The sequence below is a fragment of the Haliotis rubra genome, unplaced genomic scaffold (genome assembly GCF_003918875.1).
Source record: "Haliotis rubra isolate DU_JTF1 unplaced genomic scaffold, ASM391887v1 Scf327, whole genome shotgun sequence".
NCBI classification, from domain to species: Eukaryota; Metazoa; Mollusca; class Gastropoda; order Lepetellida; family Haliotidae; genus Haliotis; species Haliotis rubra.
The window spans coordinates 863,383-886,873 of NW_025766999.1; the positions used below are offsets into that span (position 1 = coordinate 863,383).

Consider the following 23,491-nt stretch of genomic DNA (forward strand, 5'->3'; position numbering starts at 1 on the left):
AGAGCATGAGTCAGGATAAGTATAAAATATCAATTTTATTCAGAAAATTACATTTTTAATAAACTAATTAGGATTATAAGACAAATTCTAAGATGCCTAGCGGTTAGAACAATCGAAAAAAAAATACATTATCAGACAATAAAGGTATAGTTTTTTGATGACGTAACAGTTGAATGACGTTATCCCGTCACTGCGCCATTCTAGTGTGCCCCTCGTGTCGAACCATTTTACATTGCATCACAATGTAGCGGCGCCACGATGCATGTCAGTTGTCATCGCCAGCACGCCTCCTACAGTAAACAACACCGTTGCATCCAGTTTCTTGGTTTGCTGTTGCTTCACGCAGCTAACATCACTGGTGGAAACATTACGCTTATGTTTTACGATGGTTAAAATGTGTCATTTCGACTCACAAGTTTTCAGCGACACGGTAACGTTTCAGAATGTTTACATTCCCACAATGCAATTGTGGAATGTCGCTTGACTACTCAACTTCCTCTGGAGGTACTGATCTAAACTTACGCTGGTAGTAGAAATGCAACGCTCATATTGCCCCATATGGTTTACGCTAATGACAGATGTAATTAAAATAATTCAGAGAAGATATTTAATCCGAACGTAAACCGCCATCAAACTGTTATCATTTGTTTTTTCTGGTAACGCTCGTCTTAACGTAGGGGGCAGACACATCAATAGAACAGCGCGCCAGTTAGCCCTGTGCGAGGATTCTTAATTTAGGTCACCGACACCGTCGTTTGTTTTCTGCCTTAAATTAAGAGGTAATTATCTTTAGAAAGTATTAAATTTGGCATCTTAGAAAAGAAATACTCTTCGCCCTACCACCATGTATAGTGTAATAAAATACACTTTCGCCCTGAACTATTATAATGTTAAAGCAGTTCAGGGCAAAAGTGTGTTTTATTACACTATACATGGTGGTAGAGCGAAGTGTATTTCTTAATTATAAAGACGTACATTGACTTCGTTATTTTTCAGTCCTAACATTTTTTACCCCTGGCAGATGGTTAAACTTCAAAATGTTTTCATGTGTTATCATAAAAATGAAGATGGAAACATTATTGAGTTAAAAATATTTCATCTTTGTCGACCAATCTATACTTATGCTATCAATTGCGCATGCAGGTGGCGCAGCAGAGGTCAGGATCAGTGCCCCTTTAAGCAGTTCTGTTTTGTATGTGTTCATTATTTGACTACAGTCAGTGTTTAACTGAAGCAGAACTATCATGCTGATGGTTTGGCAGCATGCTTCAGCAAAATGCTCCCAGATGACTTGATTGATTGCCAATTAAACATTAGCAATAATTCCTTCGAATACATTACCTCTATTACATCATGGCCATAATTCCTATATTCTGAATGTCTTCACACCATAAAATCCTGTGGTGGTGTTTGGTCTTGTGTATAGAGCCCAGGTCACAAATCAGTTAAAGTTAAGCAATGTTGGTCACAAAGAGTCCTTCAATGGGTTACCCTGTTTGATAGCTTGACTCCTGAGAGTTTCTAGGACTTCAGTCCTTCCCTACAACGAAGCGCATGTGACACATGTGGTCTCACCTTTGGCATGAAAGTTTGTACAAAACTGCCTCTTTTCACCCAGCAGAAAATGGGTACCTGGTGGGTGCGTCATATGACTATTGACCGTCTGAGCGTCACACATGCAGCTTGGGTTATCTGGGGTAAGTCCGGGGTTCAGTCATCTAAGGTATCCCTATTCACTGTGTCAAGGTTCATCACCTTGGGCAGGCAAGAAACCTATGGTTGTGTGTTCCAAGACTGGGTTACTCTGGCATAACTCAAGGTGAAATCATGAAAGAGGTGACGATTGGTCGCAGGATTGCAGAACAACCTTAAGTCAATACCCATGTGGGCAAAAATTCAGGCAACTACTGGTTCACCAACCTGCCTCATGCTTGCTGCCAGATGTTCCAGGTAAGGAGGAGAACACTTGATGGTCTATATGTTGGAAACCTTCAACATGAATGATCACCATATCAATGAAAGGAATATGGGGCCAGCAGTTGTGTTGGTGACCAAGGATGATATACCTGCCTTACAAGAAACTGTGTCACAATGAGTATGACCTAAATATAGCAGGCTATATACTCAGGTCCTCCCACCCTAGCACTAGTAAGATTTTCAATGTCAGTGCACAAAGCAACAGGGAAGATTCAGAGGGTAACAAGGATCTCACCATAATTGATTCACAACAGACCCCCTTGATTCATCTGAATCCTAACAACTTGGTTTCTTCCATGGTGTCTCGTAATGGTGTCTCGTCGTTGATGGAACATACTTCCCGGGTACTCTGGTCTCTGTTGGCCGCGACCCATAGCGGGGGGGGGGGGGGCGGCCTATCCATGAGAGATATGATTTTGACACTGATTTTGAGAGTCAAGTTTGGGGGTCGGCTTATCCATGGGGTCGGCTTATAGACGGTCATATACGGTATCTCAATTACAGATTACTGAACTAATGCCAATGCTAGGAACAGTGAACAGTCCAGACGATAATCTGTTATTTCTCTGTGTTCGTATTCAAACCTTCAGTTGTCAGGGTGTGCTATGTACCAGGTCCCTTCTTTGGTAAATTCTGGCTATGATGTAATAGAGGTGGTATAAAAGGAATAATCAAAAGTAGTCCCTTCCCCAAGGCTGATGTGATGTAACATACTGTAGATAAGTCGATCTCATAGATAAGCCCAGGTCCTAATTTGACCCTTAACCCATTTATGCATAGGGTCTTAGATTTTCATCAAATTTTGTGAGCTGGTTTCTTTTGGCCAGCAATGAAAGGAATGAGGTGTCATTTTACCAGTAAATAATTTTTTTCCATACTTTTTTTACACTGCAATAGTGCATCCCAAAAATGGGACGATATGCAGATGAGTGAACTTAAATTAGGTAATTTATTAGGCTAGGGTGGGGGAGATTAGGTCTTAAATCTAAAAATTGACTCCCTTTCATTTGAAAGCTTTCATGAAATATAACCAAACTGTCCAAGATATTTTTATGGATTAAACGTCTTTTTTATTTCCCTCATGACATTTCGGGACCATTCCAGGTCCCTTCATCAGGTGAACTGAAACGTCGTGAAGGAAATAAAAAAGAAGTTTAATCCATAAAATATCTTGGACATCTATGTACAACTTCTAAATGCCACTGAAAGACATGACCAAACTGGCTTTTATATGAAGCTGTGTGTTTTAACAAATTGAAACCTGAACATTTCATGGGCATTCTTGATCCCATAAAATGTTTTCTGATGAACTAAACATCATAGTTGATGAATGTATCCCTAAGTCCAGGCAGGGGACCCGTCTTGCCACTGGAAGTGACCATGCTTAAAGAACTTAAACTCTACAAGTAATGTGAATGGTTCAACCACTAAACAATTTACTCAGCTTCATTCACGTCTAAACTGCAAGTTTCTATCTTCAACAATAGGAGAGAAATACTTTATTTTTCCTTATCGTGACTCATGCTTATTTGCTTTCTCATCCTCTCTTCCGAACGGTCAAGTGGAAACTTGAATCCCTTCAATTCCCTTGAAGCGAAAGTACAATCACTCACCCTGAATTACCTCCCTTCTCCCGCAAAAAATGGCACGTGACCTCGCCATGCCTTCCTCCTCACTCTCTCCTCTATCGCCCAAGCGGACGGTTGGACGGTCACTTCAGGGTCCCTTCGCGGCTTATAACTTCAAATATTTTGGATATATAGCACAAATTCTGCCGTGATTGTGTTTCCATATATGTTGTTTATCATATTTATAACAAAATTTGTACATTTTATGTCAAATTAATTCTCAATTTCCCTTCGTTCCAGGTGACTGTTTGTTCACATGTTTTCAATGTAAACAACAGTCCATCACGCTTGATTTACACCCTGGTTGTTCTTCTTAGCTAGTTTACGGTTTGAATATATCTTGATGTTTGATTATTGTGTATAAACATGTGTATATATTGATTTTAAGACTTCATATATCTGTTGAATTGTAAAATATCTGACTTATAAACAATTTTCACATGTGATTGGAAAATTTGAGCCTAAAGTTATACAACCTGTTGTCAGATTCAACCAGCCTTCGTGAGAAGGTGATACAGTCTTGAGTGCTGTGAGTTGCTGCGACTATGTCTTGAGAGCTGTGCTGATCTACGATGTCATCCCAGTCGAAGTCTGCGACGTCACCTGTAGGGGAGAAGTCTAAGTAAAAGGAAGTCCCCACAGGCAGAGACGGCGCAACATAAGAAACACCAGATGGCCTCTTCAGGGAAGCAGTCCACATCATCCAGGCATTCATCTAGATCTTCCCACTCAACAAGATTCTTCAAGGTCGTCGTTGCATAACCCTATGCAACGACCTTCAACAGATGTTGGGGCGCCTGGTGATGAAGTAGATGGTTCCAGTCCTTTGGGACCTCCAGTGTTGCAGCCTGAGGTCTTCCTTGCAGCGTCGCAGAGAGTATCCAGTGCTGAGAACTTGTCAGTGCAGATTAGAAGTATGACGTCGCCGATGTCATCGTCGCAGTCTTTCCCTGGCAGTGATGCTATGAGATGGTCAAAGATGTTACATCTTCCTGTTGGCAGTCTACCACATTCGTTGCAGCAGAAGCAGATGTCAGCTGAGAACCCCTTGGAGTTTGAAAACGCTACGTCGTCAGCGATGTCGGCGGACGAGTCAGTTGCAGTCATCCTGCAGCAGCGTCCGATTATGAACGCAGAGGCACTCAACGTTGAAGATTTTGCTGACACCATCACCCGTAGGGAGATTCAGGCCATGGAGAAGAGGCTAGAAGCAGAGAAGAAGCAGACGGTTCCTCAGAACAACCCTGCAGAGGGCGAGATGATGGCAGACATCGCAGACCGGTCCTTTACTACGTCGTCAGCAGTCAACGTAGACATCTCTAGTCAGAGCCTAGCAGTTGAGCGGGGACAACCTGCAGAAGATGATGACTTCGTCTTCACTGAGGCAGAGGTGCTGGCGTGGGTGGCTGATGGTCTCCTGATATCGTCTCCATCCAGAGACTCCAATCCGGCCGAGACGTACTGCATGAAGGAAGATGACTTCGAGTCGATTACCATACCGCCGATAAAGCCCATTGTGCAGGTTGCAGACAACCTGAAAACATCCTTTGAGAAGGCTTCGAAGACACAAGGGCAGCATACACTAGATGGTTCCGGGATCATAACATGGACCACTTCAACAAGGCGCCTGACATTGATGAAGATTTCTACCTTGTCTCAGACTCGAAGACTTCCAGTTACAAGGTGGAAGACAAGAAGTTGGCGCAGCTTGATACGACAACCCGTAGGCCGTTCTACGGGTTAGCAAGGTCCAGAGCCATCAATGAAGTGCTGATGTGTGCTTCCAAGCATCCTAAGACGGAAGAAGAAAGAATGATCTGGTCTACACTAGTATTACAGCGCAAGGATCAGGAGTTTATCTCCGATCACTTGGCTTCTACGTCTGAGTTCCTCTACATGGCCAGATGTCAAGCTTTTGTTACGAAAACCTTGGGCAGCGCCCTACACTGTTTAATGGCGGCATCGGGCAGTTGCCGCGTGAAGTAAATCAAGACTCCAAGGACTTGATGTTGATCAAGTCGTTCCAGACGATGAACACCATGGTGCGTCAATCTACTCAGCACAGTCAACTACGATCCCGCTTCTCAGGTATACAGAGGTCCAAAGAGAAGAAGTTCCCATCTACACATGGCGGCAACTCGGGATCTTTTCGTCGCCCAAGTAATACCAGAAGTTATTGAAGATCAGGTTTGGAACGACTGGCGTCTTCCACCCCAGCCGTTCCTGTACAACCGTCCACCGTGGGTGGACGGTTGGGTCCATACTGGGAGAGTTGGAGTGTACTACAGACGATTACTTCACAGAAGTATTACGAGAGGGCTACAGTATCCAGTTGCAGTCGCCGCCGCCGCCGCCGTTGACCAACAACCCGTTGGTCTTCAAGTGTCCGCAGCTGCAGTGAGACAAGCTCACCAAAGCTATCGAGATATTATTGACGAAAGGTGCGGTAGAGGTCGTTGATCAACGCAGACTCACGCCCGGGTATTACTCCTAGTACCCAAAAAGAACTCCAAAGAGATGTTTCGACTTATCTTCAACATGAAGAGCTTCAACAGAGACTACCTGTTGAAACCAGAGAAGTTCAAGATGCTACATCTACCTCAGCTGAGACATCTTATTCGACCCAACGACTTCATGGCCAGCATAGATCTGCAAGATGCCTATCTACATATCCCGATTGCACTCAGAATCACGGAAGTACCTGCGATTCCTGTTCGAAGGGTGTCACTAGAAGTGGAAGGTCCTGCCCTTCGGAATTTCGTTGGCCCCGTGGTTATTTACGTGAATAACCAAACCGATTGTCGCTTATCTCCATCAGAAGGGGCTACGCAGTGCCTTCTACCTAAACGACGGCATCCAGGCACATCAAGATGCAGATCAACTCAGACTACAGCTGCAGTTTACGATCAACCTGCTGACACAGTTGGGCTGGCTACTGAATCATCAGAAGTCGGAGCTGGAGCCGACCCAAGATCTACACTTCCTGGGCATCAGATTCCTGACGTTAGAGAACCGCATCCTGGTACCAGATCACCAATGGCAGAGCATCCAGTCTTGTATACCAGACGCCCTCAACTCTCCACTAGACTTAAGAACGTGGCAGCGACTCTTGGGTCTACTGACGTCGGCGCAGGGTCTCACACGCAGAGGAAGATTGCAACTTCGAACGCTACAGAGGTTCCTGATAGCTCATCTAGACAATGTCCAGAAGTTCGCCATCCCGCAACATCTAAAGCAGTACCTGCTTTGGTGGACAGTAAGATCGAATGTTTGCGGCGGAACCTGTTTGAGAGAGCGATATTACAATCTTCATCTCGCCTTCCCTCCACCGATCCTGCTACCTCAAGTATTACACAAGATCAACCAGACAAGGGTGCTACAACTGATTTTGGTAGCGCCTTATTGGCCAGCGAGACTATGGTTCCCAGACCTCATAGATCATCACGGTGAACCAGTTCTACGATTACCAGATTGGCCGAACCTACTCGTCCATCCTCACACCAAGCAGTGTCACGGCAACCCAGAAGCGTTCCAGTTACACGTATGGAGCATATCACATACTGCTTGAAGAATCGAGGATACTCCACTAGAGCAGCCAAGGCAGTGACCTTGGCTCTACGAAGATCTACACGTAACCTGTATGATGACAAGTGGAGAAGTTTTTACCAGTATGCTGTTCAACAGGGGTTCACGTCCAGGAAGGCGACACACCCACAAGTAGCAGACTACTTGTGTCATCTGAGGTCCACTAGACATCTGAAGGGCTCTACGCTGTCTACATACCTTGCGGCAATCAGCTTGGTCATCACCATGAAGACAGGGGTGAAGTTGACCAAGGTAACTGAACTAGTGGCCCTGCTGAGATCTTTCAAGTTAGAAGATCAGCAGCAGAAGTTCAGAGCACCAGCATGGGACCTCAACATAGTGTTGCAGCACCTCATCAGTGATGTATACGAACCGCTGATGCAGACGACATTTGAGTTATTAACTCAAAAGACGATATTCCTCCTCGCCTTGGCTACTGCTGCTCGGATGTCAGAAATACACGCCCTTGACTTCAGCCATACGAGATTCGACACTGGAAGAAGGGAAGCAGTCCATCTAGGCCTTAGATGGGACTTTATAGCCAAGAACCAGCTACCGGATCGTCAGTTTTACGTTCCGGCATTATCAACCATCTTGGGTCCAGAAGACACTCAAGATTTATCTTTATGCCCTGCTGAGAATCTACTTGTAGAAATCTGCTACGAGAAGAAGGAAGTTCAAGCGTCTATTCATCCCGCTATCAACCGCTTCGACTGTAGAAGTATCCCGTACAACGATCTCCTTCTGGATCAGATCGGTGATCCTAAGAGCCTATGAAGCAGCAGGGTTAGAGCCTCCAAGAGCATCAAACCCACATGAAGTTAGAGCATTGGCCTCGATACTCGCCCTACATGGAAACTGCTCTATATCATCTATAATGGAAGGCTGCTTTTGGAAGTCAGACACCATCTTCTCTAATTACTAGCTGAGAGACATCTCCACAGAAGACGTATCAGGGATACACCAGTTCGGCCCTCTAGTCGTAGCGCATCAACTCACTATACCGGCCAGACGTTGAAGAAACTCACCCTTGTCACGCAGATTCGTTGACGCCAGGCAACTGTCCATTGCCACCGGCTGAGAGTCCATGTTCCCCTGACTTTCGAGATAAGTCAGCGCCTGAGTGCTACATAGACTCAGTTATAGTAATGTTCTTGCCTTTACAGATGGGTCGCGATTCCACTTTTGGTAAAGTACTTACCGTAACATATTAGGTCGTTGCAGATATCTAGACAACCAGGCGTCTAGTATACTAAAACCACAAAACTTAAGTAGTTTACTTCTAATACGAATGTATAAGAAGGTGGTCCCCCGACAAGCATAAAAAAATATTGAAGTTGGCCGCAGAAGAAAATTCCCAGGGGGTATATATATCAAGCGAACGCTGACTTGAATACAATCAGGCAGGGAATCCCGTTAGGTGGTTGACCCACCAGCGATTCTGTCGGATTCAGTAAGCAAATAAGCATGAGTCAGGATAAGGAAAAATATGTATTTTTTATGATAAAATTAATATTTTATACTTATCCTGACTCATGAGATGAAGCCCTCCCAACCGTCCCCTTTCACCACACGGGTTTCCCTGTAAACCTGCGTGGGGCTTATGTCGAAGAGCATGTGGAGCAAGGCATGGCGAGGTCACGTGACGGTTTTGGCGGGAGAAGGGAGGTAATTCAGGGTGAGTGATTGTACTTTCGCTTCAAGGGAATTGAAGGGATTCAAGTTTCCACTTGACCATTCGGAAGAGAGGATGAGAAAGCAAATAAGCATGAGTCAGGATAAGTATAAAATATTAATTTTATCATAAAAATTACATTTTGAAGTACCCGTCCCAAAAAAGGGACGATATGCATAAATGGGTTAATATCAGTATCAAAATAGTATGTTCCGATTTTTCCTTATCCTGACTCATGTTTATTGCTTGTCTCCCTTTCCTTCCTCATGCTAGTGGAACACTTGAATCCCCTTTGAAGCTCCCTTCAAAAAGCGGACGGACGAAAATCACTTACCAGGAGTCACCTCCCTTGCAGGTTTTATGGAACGGCGCCACCCGTCCTCCCATGCTCTTCACTCTCTCCTGATCTGCCCGAGTGGGCGGTTGTGAGAGCACCTGGTCCCCTATACGGCTTTATATCCTTTTATTATTTAGGCTTTTCTTCTAAATTAGCTGTATAAGGCTTTAGTTAACATTTACCTACAATATTCTACGGAATTAATTCTCAAATTTCTCCATTTTTATCACGTTTTTACGTGATTATTCACATTGTTTACAATTGATGAAATCTTGTTCTGATTGTAGGTATCGTTTGTCTGCTGTTGATCCGCATAACCTATGTCCTAATTGCAAGCCTATATGTTTATCTGACACTCGTTGTCAGTTGTGTTTTCACCTGTCTGATATTGCATTTTACAAATATTCATATTATCTGTCTAGACGTGCAAAGGACAGGTCCAGACGAGAATTACACGACATGTCTAAACCGGCTAAGCTTGCAGAGGACCGGCAGTTGGTGTCTGCGCAGATACACCATTCCAGTGGTCTACCGGGGTCGTCTACGGAGGAGGTTGCCGCCTTAGACAACGCTGGCTCGAGGAAGAGGTCATCTACATCTGATCCACACTCTTCGCAGTCTAAGAAGACTAGGGCATCATCTTCCCAGAGGAAGAAGGCAGCTACAACTAAGACTTCGGCGAAGTCTCCACACGGGGCAACGCAGAAGACGAGATCTTTTTCAGCTGAGATCGTCCCTCTGGAAGAAATAGATGTCTACGATGAGCCGCCCATCCTCATCCCTGAGATCACATCTAAGAAGAAGACGAAGACGTCTTCTATAGTGACCACGCAGGACATCCTCTCAATGCAGGGGCGGTGGGGTAGTCTAGTGGTTAAAGCGTTGGCTCGTCACGCCGAAGACCCGGGTTCGAATCCCCACATGGGTACAATGAGTGAAGCCCATTTCTGGTGTCCCCCGCCATGATATTGCTGGAATATTGCTTAAAGCGGCGTAAAACCAAACTCAGTCAGTCAGTCAGTCCTATCAACGCAGACGTTCGGCACGAAGGATCTACGCCCTTCGGAAGAAGCCTCATCCGTCTCAGATGCTGGATCTGATGGAACAACGGTTCGTACGCGAGAGAGCTGCGATGAAGACGACGTCTGCGACGAACCCGACGTCTGCGATGAACCCGACGTCTGCGACGAACCCGAGTGAAGGTCAACTGAGCAGCACACCACGTCCGTTGGGAACCAACGTCCTGCAGAACATACAGGAAGATTCCAGCTCAACTACAGCGTCTGCACGAATACCTGGCAGCCATACCAACCTGGACTCCGCACCAACTATGTTCGAAGGAAGACCAGACGTTCGCCGAACCCACGCAGATCATCATCGACGTCAGATACGGTCGTTCGTCATGAACCTGCATGCAACAGTTCGTTACCAAGGAGAAGAGAATCAACATCCGTACGAAGGCATAGAGATTCGTCGCAAGACTCCAACCCTCGACAAAGCCGTTCACCAACACGCAGGTTCGCGCGAAGGCACGCACGGTCATCTCTATCTCCACGCAGGTCCCCACGAAGGATGTCACGAACACATTCACGAACGTATGGTTCGCCAGGAAGGTCACCATGCAGGTCGCCTTACAGATCGCCACGCAGGTCACCACACAGATCGTCTTACAGATCACCTTACAGATCTCCTCGTTCAGACGACAATAGAAGACATCCATCCTCAGAGCAGGAAGATGACGGCGGAATTATATTTTCCGACTCGAAATCAAGTCATGGATGGCCAACGGTTTGGAACTCGCATCACCCTCTAAGGAGACCAACGAAGCACTATCATACTTGATGGTGAATGATGATATAGACTCACTCACGATGCCACCTATCGACCCAGTCTTAGACGTTCCAGACAACTCTCAGCACAGCCTTCAAGAAGGCAACTAAATACCAGACTCAGAGTATTCCGTCGTTCAACGCTAAGAAGTTCTCTCTACCACATGGAACCCTTCATGAAGGCCCCAGAGATAGATGAGAATTATAAGATCATCAACGACACTCGACTAAAGCTTACAAGATAGAAGATAAAAAGCTGGCACAGTTAGACACAGTAACCAGACGAACCTTCTTCGCCTAGCCAGGTCAAGAGCTATCAACGAGACTCTCATCTCGAAGTTTAAGAATTCAACTTCAGAGGAAGATAGAATGGTTTATTCAGCTCTACTTACACAGAAAAGGATCATCAGTTCATGTCTGAACACCTATCATCCATTTCTGCAGGCTTAACATTATCAAGAAGGCAAGGACTGTTATCTTCATGTACTTGGAGCGAGAAGTTTACCAAGACACTCTACAGAGCCCCTTGGTCAGCACCATCCATTTTGCAGGAGAAATTGATGAAGTCGCCAAGGAAGTCGCTAAAGATTCCCGAGAAGTAATGATGATCAAGTCTATCGATACACTGGCCAGTGTAATACGTCAGACCTCCCAACGTTATTCCGCAAATCGAAGTTTGCAGGCATCCAGAGAGCAAGGGATAAGAAATCAGGCAACGCTAAAGGAAATAAGGATTCTTTTCGTCGCCCATCCGCAGCTCCAAGAGGTAACTACGGAAGAGGTCGGCCCTTTCGAGGCCAGAAGTTCCAGACGATGAAATACAGGTTCGAACGACTGGAGTCTTCCACCCCCAGCCGTTCCAGTACAACCCTCACAAGTGGGTGGACGTCTGCAACTCTACTGGAAGAATTGGGGAATTCTTCAAGACGACTTCGTATCTCAGATTCTACGCACAGGTTACAGGATACAGCTACAAGCAGTACCACCAGTAACAATCAACCCAATGGTTCACAACTACGCTGCAGACCAGAAGGGAAATCTACTAGAAGCCATCACATCTCTACTAGAGAAAGAGGCAATAGAAGAGATAAAACACTGCGTCACACCAGGTTTCTACTCCCCAATTTTTCTGGTACCAAAGAAAAATTCAAAAGAAAAGTTCCGACTCATTTACAACATGAGGAAATTCAACAAAGATTACCTCCTACCACCCGCAAAGTTCAAGATGATACATCTTCCACAGCTACGACAGCTCATACGTCCGCTAGACTATCTCGCCAGCATAGATTTACAGGATGCATACTTACACATCCCGATCCATCAGGAGTCAAGGAAATATCTACGATTCCTGTTCAACGGACGTCATTTCCAATGGAAGGTCCTGCCATTTGGAATATCGTCGGCCCCCTGGTTGTTTACTCGAGTGACAAAGCCCATCAATATATATCTACATCGTCGAGGTCTACGCAGTGCGTTCTACCTAGACGACGGGATTCAAGCTCAGCAAGATCCCAGTCAACTCAGACTGCAACTGAACTTCACCATCAGACTTCTCACTCAACTAGGATGGCTAGTAAATCTCCTCAAGTCGGAACTAGAGCCTACTCAGGACTTGCAATTCCTAGGAATACGGCTTATAACAACGAAGAATCGCATTCTCGTTCCAGAGGATCGTTGGATCAAGATTCAACAAATGATCTCTCAAGTTCTACTCTCTCCGTTACCACTACGAGAATGGCAGAGCCTATTAGGTCTCCTCACGTCAGCTCAAGACATGACGCACAGAGGGAGACTACAACTGCGTCCACTACAGAGATTTGTGAACGCCCACTTACACAGTCTGGATCCCTTCGAAATACCAGACAGGCTAAAACCATATCTACTATGGTGGACTCAGAAGTCGAATGTTTGCGGCGGAAATTACTTAATAGAGCCGGAGTGCAACGTCCACCTCTACGCAGACGCATCACTGCACGGTTGGGGTGCACACCTCGACAACGAAGTGGTTGCCGGGAAATGGTCAAAACAAGAAATGAATCTGCATATCAACATGCTCGAGATGAAAGCAGTAGTAAATGCCCTACTACATTGGTCCAACATACTAAGGAACGCAAAATTGATGATCAATACGGACAACTCAACAGTGGCGTTCTACATAAACAAACAAGGATCAACAAGATCTTGGAATCTTCTAGACCTCAGCTTTCAACTATTCAACATAATAGACAATCTCAACATTTATGTGAAAGCATGTCACATTCCGGGAGCCAGGAATGTAATAGCAGATGCGCTATCTCGACCACATCAACCATCCCCAACAGAATGGATGTTACATCCACAAGCGTTCAGATGCATCATACAGACGATAGGATCTCCACTCGTAGACCTATTCGCCACGAGATTCAACAATCAACTGGCAACATTCGTCTCTCCAATTCCCGATCCGCAAGCATGGGCGACAGACTATCTAAGCATCCCATGGGAAGGGCTAAACGCGTATGCGTTCCCTCCGCCAGCGTTAATACCACAGGTATTACAGAAAATCAGGCAGACAAACAATCTACAACTGATTTTGGTCGCGCCTTACTGGCCAGCAAGAACGTGGCTTCCCGTTCTCTTACAAGAAATCGGAAAACCAACAATACAACTTCCAGTTTGGTCGAACCTACTAATTCATCCTCACACCAAGCAAGTTCACAAGTATCCCAGATTATTCCACCTACACGTATGGAACGTATCACGAATTGCTTGTCGAAAAGAGGATACTCCGCCAGAGCAGCGAAAGCAGTTACACTAGCTTTACGCAGATCTACTCGTAACTTGTATGACGACAAGTGGCAAAGCTTTGAGAAATATGCATCGAGGAAAGGTTTCACTGCAGTGAAAGCAACACATCCTCAAGTGGCGGAATATCTTTGTCATCTCAGACAAATGAAGAAATTAAAAGGTTCGACATTATCTACATACCTAGCGGCTCTCAGCTCAGTTATCACTATGAAGACAGGCGTGAAACTGACGAAAGTGCCAGAGTTACTGGCCTTGCTACGCTCTTTTAAACTGGAAGACCAACAAAGGAAATTTAAAGCTCCGGCTTGGGATCTCAACGTGGTATTACGACATCTCACCAGTGATGTGTACGAACCACTAGAAAGAACTTCTTACGAATTTCTTACACAGAAAACGCTATTTCTGATCGCCTTGGCAACAGCGGCGCGGATGTCAGAAATACATGCGCTGGACTTTGAACGGATACAGTTTGACACACGTCACAACACGGTTCATCTAGGATTGAGGTGGGATTTCATAGCTAAGAATCAACTGCCAGGTCAACCGGACAGACAATTCCACATCCCAGCATTATCTACAATCCTTGGTCCGCAGGATATACAAGATTTATCCTTATGTCCAGTCAGAGCGCTGAAAATATATCTACAAAAGTCTAAAACCAGGAGACGAAAATTCAAACGCCTTTTCATCCCCATATCGTCGGATACACCCACAGAGATCTCACGTACTAAGATATCAGTTTGGATGAGAGCAATCATACTACAAGCCTACAAGGCAGCAGGACTTGAGCCTCCTCGAGCCTCCAATCCGCACGAAGTTAGAGCACTGGCATCTACACTCGCTCTACATGGAAACTGCTCAATATCCACGATCATGGAAGGGTGTTTTTGGAAATCAAAGACAGTATTTGCTAACCACTACCTCAGAGACATTGCTACCGAGGACGTCTCCGGTATCCACCAGTTTGGACCTCTGGTTGTAGCTCAACAGCTGACGGTCCCTCAAAGGCGCTGAGGTGTATCTCGCCCTTTTACCGCATGTCATGCAAAGCTCGTACCCCAAGGAATAGAGCTTATAGTACATGTACACGTCTAGAACAGACTAGCATGAATATTGGACCCTGTACTTGTAAGGAATTACTTGTACACGGATAGGGTCACTACTCCACTTGATACGAACATTAAGAGTTGGAGTTATTTAAATCCACATGTACGGTTACAGAAGAGTTTGATATATTGTGGTCCCCCCCAAATTACCAAATTATTTCGACATATGGATCAACAGCAGCAGTGCCATTTAAAGTTCCCATGGGGGTATATAGGACGTAAATTCATCACTAAGCAATCCAGAGGTGGCTTGACCCACCACCTATACCGTCGGATTCTACAAGCAATAAGCATGAGTCAGGATAAGGAAAAATATGTAATTTTCTGAATAAAATTGATATTTTATACTTATCCTGACTCATGAGGTAAGCCCTCCCAACCTCCCCTCAAGGCACTCTGGATTTCCCAGTAAACCAGTGTGTCGGGCTATAAATACGGAGAGAGTGAAGAGCATGGGAGACGGGTGGCGCCGTTCCCGCCAAAACCGTGCAAGGGAGGTGACTCCTGGTAAGTGATTTTATGTCCGCTTTTTTGAAGGGAGCTTCAAAAGGGGATTCAAGTGTTCCACTAGCATTCGGAAGGAAAGGGAGACAAGCAATAAGCAATGGTCAGGATAAGTATAAAATATCAATTTTATTCAGAAAATTACATATTTTACTCAAAATGTCAAAAAAGAATGTTTATATTAACTGCAGTGAAATCGCCTGCATTATTCACAGCAATCACTATAATATTGTGTCTACTCATGCCTCGAAATTAAGTGTAGTTGACAGAAAATGGATACGTTTACATATTCTGTTTCGCTAAAAGTCATATTTGTTGTAGCTGGACAATCACATGTCAACAAACATTTTTGCGGTGGAAATAGCGAGATCACGCAAAACCTCATTGATAACAGGTGAAATTGTTCCATGCATAAACACTATCCGACAATACACCAAGTGCTGTCGCTTAACCTTATTTATGATTGTAATTATTTCACATTTATAGAGCAAAACCAGCAATCAAAATGACACAATGCTAGAATATATTTCTCTTGGTAAAATGATAGTTTCAGATACTGGAATTACTTTGTCATCAAACAGCTAGGATTTATTTGGTAATTTGTTCAGTGAGGAATAAAATTTAGTATATACGGAAATGCCCTGACTATGATATATGCAACAACATTTGATTAATGCCTGTGAAGTATGGGATTGTTTTCAGAAACTTCAGTTAAAATCTGCTAGAATTGTTGCAGGGTTTCCAAGATAACCCAATTAAAGCATTTTTGTTAACGAACAGGATATCAAAAATAATATACCATTTCTGAAGGACATCCTTCCCAATGCAACTGATGTAGCTGTAACAAATTTTACAAAATTGGATAAATCTTGAGTTACACTCTTACACACTCATATAAATTGCTTTGAACATGCTTTTGCTGCATCCACGTCACAAATGAAGAAAAAAGTGTGGTATTATGGTACTGAGGTATGTTATTGTATTTTTCCTATAGTATGTAACTGTGTGGTTCCTATGGTATGTTACTGTGTGGTTCCTGTGGTATGATATTGTATGGTTCCTGTGGTATGTTATTGTGTAGTTCCTGTGGTATGTTATTGTGTGGTTCCTATGGTATGTTACTGTGAGGTTCCTGTGGTATGATATTGTGTGCTTCCTGTGGTATGATATTGTATGGTTCCTGTGGTATGTTACTGTGTGGTTCCTGTGGTATGATATTGTGTGGTTCCTGTGGTATGTTATTGTGTGGTTCCTATGGTATGTTACTGCGTGGTTCCTGTGGTATGTTCATGTGTGGTTCCTGTGGTATGTTTTTTGTATAGTCCCTGTGGTATGTTATTGTATAGTTCCTGTGGTATGTTACTGTATAGTTCCTGTGGTATGTTATTGTGTGGTTCCTATGGTATGATATTGTGTGGTTCCTGTGGTATGATATTGTGTAGTTCCTGTGGTATCTTATTGTGTGGTTCCTATGGTATGTTACTGTGTGGTTCCTGTGGTATGTTATTGTGTGGTTCCTGTGGTGTGTTAATGTGTGGTTCCTGTGGTATGTTATTGTGTGGTTCCTGTGGTATGTTACTGTGTGGTTCCTGTGGTATGTTATTGTGTGGTTCCTGAGGTATGTTATTGTATAGTTCCTGTTGTATGACCCGTGGATGCACACTCCAGCACAGCGATGAAGATAACATCACTGCCACAGGCTAATTTGCATATCACGTGACCAGACTTTTCTCTTGTTTGTAAACAAATGCTCATATTCATAATAAGAAGAGATTTGACTCACGAAAGCTTTTCAGTGCTCTCTTCATATTGTTTTACATTGTTACAAATATATTCTTTCACAACTGCGACAGTAAGGTCTAAGACAGTACATATTTAGATATCAAACTGGCTGCATCGTTTGCTCTCCATCAGCTTCGATGACAGCACGTGGAGCCGTACAACCTATGTAAACAAAGAATCGCTACGCAAATCAAAATAGTGTTACATGTTTTTAGATAGTTTCTCAGTAAAAGTCGAGGAATTCCATCACCGATCATGAAACCTGAACAAAAGGAGCGAAGGTTGAACTGGTGCTTACAGAATAGAAATTTCAACTGGGACAATGTGATTTTCTCAGATGAAAGTTCTGTGTGGCTGTTTCCTAATTCACTGAAATTCGGGACCAAACAAACTGAAAAACCTTTGTATCAGCGCCCAAAGTACAGTCGGAAATTTAACGTGTGGGGTGGCATATCTGTGTTAGGGGCAACGCCCCTCTGTGTATTTGAAGGGAATATGAACAGTGAGCGGAACACAGATATTCTCGAGGGACATTTACTTTCATCTGCTCACATGTTCTATGGACATTTTGGGATTTTCCAGCAGGACAACGACCCAAAACATCGTTCAAAGCATTCACAGGCCTGGTTTCGGGACCCAAAATGTGACATTATTAGATTGGCCAAGCTATAGCCCTGACCTAAATCAAATAGAAAATGTTTGGGGACTTACCAAGGAAAGTGTCAATGAGAAAAATCTGACAAATATTGCTGAAATGAAAGAAGAGGTGGTCCGATATTGGGACAGCATGGACCATGACTTTCTAACTTCTCTGATCAGTTTTATGCCCCGCCGCATTGAAGCCTGCATTGCTGCCCATGGTGACTTGACAAAATACTAACTGTTCACCTGTCTTTGAATCTGGAGTTATGTTCTGCTAATTAACTTGCTTGTTAACTCTAGTTAGTATTTACCTGTAAAGTATTACTGTAACTGATATTATATATTATATCAGAACCTCATACAATGTTGAACATAGAGGTTTTTTCTGGATTACATCTTCTTTTTATTCTCGAGTACAACGTTTCAGGGCTTGTTCGGGGCCCCATCATCAGGTAAAACTGAACAGTAACTGTTACTCTGGCCGTGACGTCACAATGCTTATGACGTCACAATGCTATGACGACGCAATACATGTGGTGGTCAATAGATACAGATGACATGGCTAATAGAATACATGTTATTATGAATATATAAGATGTCGTTTACTGCAAAATTAATGGATCAATTTAGAACTGTGCAGATACTTATACAAAATTGTTGATTGATTTAGAAATGTACAGAGACGATTTATAAAATGTATAGAATGTAAAGTAATAGCAGTGTATACATAGAAATTAGGCTTTATACATGGGAACAGTGACGAGGGTAGGGTATTGTCTTATGGTTTTATGTACCATGCATTTGGGAGGTAGACACCCTGATCCCTGTTTATTGCTGGTTTTGTGCGTTTGATGAAGATAGCTTCAATCAACTTGCGTTTCCGCCAGTCACTGATGCATGGTACATAAAACCATAAGACAATACCCTACCCTCGTCACTTTTCCCATGTATAAAGCCTAATTTCTATGTATACACTGCTATTACTTTACATTCTATACATTTATAAATACGTCTCTGTACATTTCTAAATCAATCAACAATTTTGTATAAGTATCTGCACAGTTCTAAATTGATCCATTAATTTTGCAGTAAACGACATCTTATATATTCATAATAACATGTATTCTATTAGCCATGTCATCTGTATCTATTGACCACCACATGTATTGCGTCGTCATAGCATTGTGATGTCATAAGCATTGTGACGTCATGGCCAGAGTTAACAGTTACTGTTCAGTTTTGCCTGATGATGGGGCCCGAACAAGCCCTGAAACGTTGTACTCGAGAATAAAAAGAAGATGTAATCCAGAAAAAACCTCTATGTTAATCAAATATCATCTTCTAAAATGCCAATCAAGCATCTCATACAATGTGTTGTTCCTGAGGTATGTTACTGTATAGTTCCTGTGGCATGTTATTGTATAGTTCCTGAGGTATGTTAATGTGTGGTTCCTATAGTATGTTATTTTGTGGTTCCTATAGTATGTTATTTTGTGGTTCCTGTGGTATGTTATTGTATAGTTCCTGTGGTATGTTAATGTGTGGTTCCTGTGGTATGTTATTGTGTGGTTCCTGTAGTGTGTGGTGCTTTAGGTATGTTATTGTATAGTTCCTGTGGTATGTTACTGTGTGGTTCCTGTGGTATGATATTGTGTCGTTCCTATGGTATGTTCCTGTGTTGTTCCTATGGTATGTTACTGTGTGGTTCCTGTGGTATGATATTGTATGGTTCCTGTGGTATGTTACTGTGTGGTTCCTGTGGTATGATATTGTGTGGTTCCTGTGGTATGTTATTGTTTGGTTCTTATGGTATGTTACTGCGTGGTTCCTGTGGTATGTTCATGTGTGGTTCCTGTGGTATGTTATTGTGTAGTCCCTGTGGTATGTTATTGTATAGTTCCTGTGGTATGTTATTGTGTGGTTCCTATGGTATGTTACTGTGTGGTTCCTGTGGTATGATATTGTGTGGTTCCTGTGGTATGTTATTGTGTGGTTTCTATGGTATGTTACTGCGTGGTTCCTGTGGTATGTTCATGTGTGGTTCCTGTGGTATGTTATTGTGTGGTCCCTGTGGTATGTTATTGTATAGTTCCTGTGGTATGTTCATGTGTGGTTCCTGTGGTATGTTATTGTGTGGTTCCTGTGGTATGATGTTGTATGGTTCCTGTGGTATGTTCATGTATGGTTCCTGTGGTATGTTACTGTGTGGTTCCTGTGGTATGATATTGTGTGCTTCCTGTGGTATGTTACTGTGTGGTTCCTGTGGTATGATATTGTGTGCTTCCTGTGCTATGTTATTGTGTGGTTCCTATGGTATGTTACTGCGTGGTTCCTGTGGTATGTTACTGTGTGGTTCCTTGGGTATGATATTGTATGGTTCCTGTGGTATGTTACTATGTGGTTCCTGTGGTATGATATTGTGTGGTTCCTGTGCTATGTTATTGTGTGGTTCCTATGGTATGTTACTGCGTGGTTCCTGTGGTATGTTCATGTGTGGTCCCTGTGGTATGTTATTGTATAGTTCCTGTGGTGTGTTAATGTGTGGTTACTGTGGTATGTTATTGTGGGGTTCCTGTGGTATGTTACTGTGTGGTTCCTGTGGTATGTTATTGTGTGGTTCCTGTGGTATGTTAATGTGTGGTGTCTGTGGTATGTTATTGCGTGGTGCTTGAGGTATGTTATTGTATAGTTCCTGTGGTATGTTAATGTGTGGTTCCTGTGGTATGTTATTGTGTGGTGCTTGAGGTATGTTATTGTATAGTTCCTGTGGTATGTTATTGTGTGGTTCCTGTAGTATGTTAATGTGTGGTTCCTGTGGTATGTTATTGTATAGTTCCTGTTGTATGTTAATGTGTGGTTCCTCTTGTATGTTATTGTGTGGTTCCTGTATTATGTTAGTGTGTGGTTCTTGAGGAATGTTGTTGTATAGTTCCTGTGGTATGTTAATGTGTGGTTCCTGTGCTATGTTATTGTGTGGTTCCTATGGTATGTTACTGCGTGGTTCCTGTGGTATGTTACTGTGTGGTTCCTGTGGTATGATATTGTATGGTTCCTGTGGTATGTTACTATGTGGTTCCTGTGGTATGATATTGTGTGGTTCCTGTGCTATGTTATTGTGTGGTTCCTATGGTATGTTACTGTGTGGTTCCTGTGGTATGTTCATGTGTGGTTCCTGTGGTATGTTATTGTGTGGTCCCTGTGGTATGTTATTGTATAGTTCCTCTGGTATGATATTGTGTGGTTCCTGTGCTATGTTATTGTGTGGTTCCTATGGTATGTTACTGTGTGGTTCCTGTTGTATGTTATTGTGTGGTTCCTGTGGTATGTTAATGTGTGGTGTCTGTGGTATGTTATTGCGTGGTGCTTGAGGTATGTTATTGTATAGTTCCTGTGGTATGTTAATGTGTGGTTCCTGTGGTATGTTATTGTGTGGTGCTTGAGGTATGTTATTGTATAGTTCCTGTGGTATGTTATTGTGTGGTTCCTGTAGTATGTTAATGTGTGGTTCCTGTGGTATGTTATTGTATAGTTCCTGTTGTATGTTAATGTTTGGTTCCTCTTGTATGTTATTGTGTGGTTCCTGTATTATGTTATTGTGTGGTTCTTGAGGAATGTTGTTGTATAGTTCCTGTGGTATGTTAATGTGTGGTTCCTGTGGTATGTTATTGTATAGTTCCTGTGGTATGTTCATGTGTGGTTCCTGTGATATGTTATTGTGTGGTTCCTGTAGTATGTTATTTTGTGGTTCCTGAGGTATGTTATTGTATAGTTCCTGTGGTATGTTAATGTGTGGTTCCCGTGGTATGTTATTGTGTTGTTCCTGAGGTATGTTATTGTATAGTTCCTGTGGTATGTAAATGTGTGGTTCCTGTGGTATGTTATTGTGTGGTGCTTGAGGTATGTTATTGTATAGTTCCTGTGGTATGTTATTTTGTGGTTCCTGAGGTATGTTACAGTGGTTCTGAAGAGGAAATCCTTCCAAATGGTGTCATTACTTGTTTATCAGCAAGTGAGTCATTATCACCCTCAACGCATTTTGTGGGGGGTATTAAAATTGACTCCATCCGTCCGTGCGTGCGTGGGTGCGTCCGTCCGTGCACATTTGGCTTTTCCGGAGCAGAACTCTAAAACCGTTCAATATTTCTTCACCAAACTTGGGGCTTACATAGATCTGGATGTGTCCTGGTGCCTTTTGGTATTTTTGGAGTTCTGAATAAAATATTTTTGGCGTTTCCATGGCAACAAGTTCGATTTAGACTGAAATTAGTGGTAGTGCTCTTTTCCGGAGCAGAACTCTAAAACCGTTCAATATTTCTTCACCAAACGTGGCACATAGATAGATCTGATGGTGTACTGGTGCCTTTTGGTAGTTTTGGAATTCTGAATAAAATAGTTTTGGCATTTCCATGGCAACAAGTTTGACTTAGACCGAAATTGGTAATAGTGCTCCTTTCTGGAGCAGCACTTAAAAACCTTTCAATACTCTCCTTCCACTTTTCTATATACACTCCTAAATATTTGACATAATCATAACTTGTAGACATAATCATGAAGAGTATTTTGCCATTGTGGGGGATATTGATGACTTTGTCTTCTTGTTACAATTATATTTACATTAACAGGATAACAATTTCTTACCTAGCCTGGGATGCCACAGAGAATCAGTACAATCCCCTGGATTGAGGACAAGTACAAACCTTGATCTTAGTGCCTGACCCGTACTGCCTAACATCTTGATTCTCTATCTATTATCATACAATCGAAACAATAAACACAATATGATAAGTTGTTGATTCAAAATGGCCAGACAGAAGGGAGTACTATGTATACTTAACTTTTGTATGATTGAATAGTGTGTCTTTGAGATGGGTTCTTGCGAACTCTAGTTAGTATTTATTTGTAAAGTATGACAGTTCAGATATGGCATTAAACAATAATCACCAAATGTGTTTTGGTGAGTGGGTGGGCCTAGGTTGTGATAAATTTTGCCTGATCCTTTTCAAGCTTTTGTGGAGACATTTAAAACAAGATTGTACATCCCTAAAGGAAATACAACATATTAGGAAACATAAAGCATGTTAAGGAATGGGCTGCTGAAGTAGCACAGAAAATGACTATGATTGGCCATGTTTATAATTTAAGTGGAGGCTATACACCACATAAAATGTGACATGTATCCACATAGACACACAGCACACAAGATTGGTACCCACAACACTGACACTGTAACAACTTTAACATATTCAGGGATCTTTGACATGCTCAGATATCTGATGAATCTCTGATACCCAGGATAAGACATGAAACCATCACTTTGATCCCAAGTCGAAACTTTTTAACTTTTGGCCACATGCCAACCAAAGAAAAATTAGTTGGTATTGACTTCAATTTTCTGGGATAGTCGTAAATGAATGTCTTCAACAAGGTCAGAATTTAAATGGGCAATAGTATGTCACAGAACTCTGTGAGTTCAGAGAAGCTGTCAAGGAATCAGTGTGGAGGAAACCTGTCACAAGTGGCAGTGGCTGAAACTGCACGTTCTGTCTTTGGCTGAAACTGCATACTCTTGCATGGGCTTTACTAGTAATGATGAGATGGTTGCTTTACTAGTAATGATGAGATGGTTGCTTTACTAGTAA

At 42.9% G+C, this 23,491-nt stretch overlaps 1 protein-coding gene across 2 annotated transcripts in view; it reads left to right on the plus strand.

The window, feature by feature from the left end:
• LOC124283995 (thialysine N-epsilon-acetyltransferase-like) overlaps positions 1-23,491 on the plus strand; it is a 279,043-nt gene that overhangs the window by 32,963 nt on the left and 222,589 nt on the right. The window lies entirely within an intron of this gene.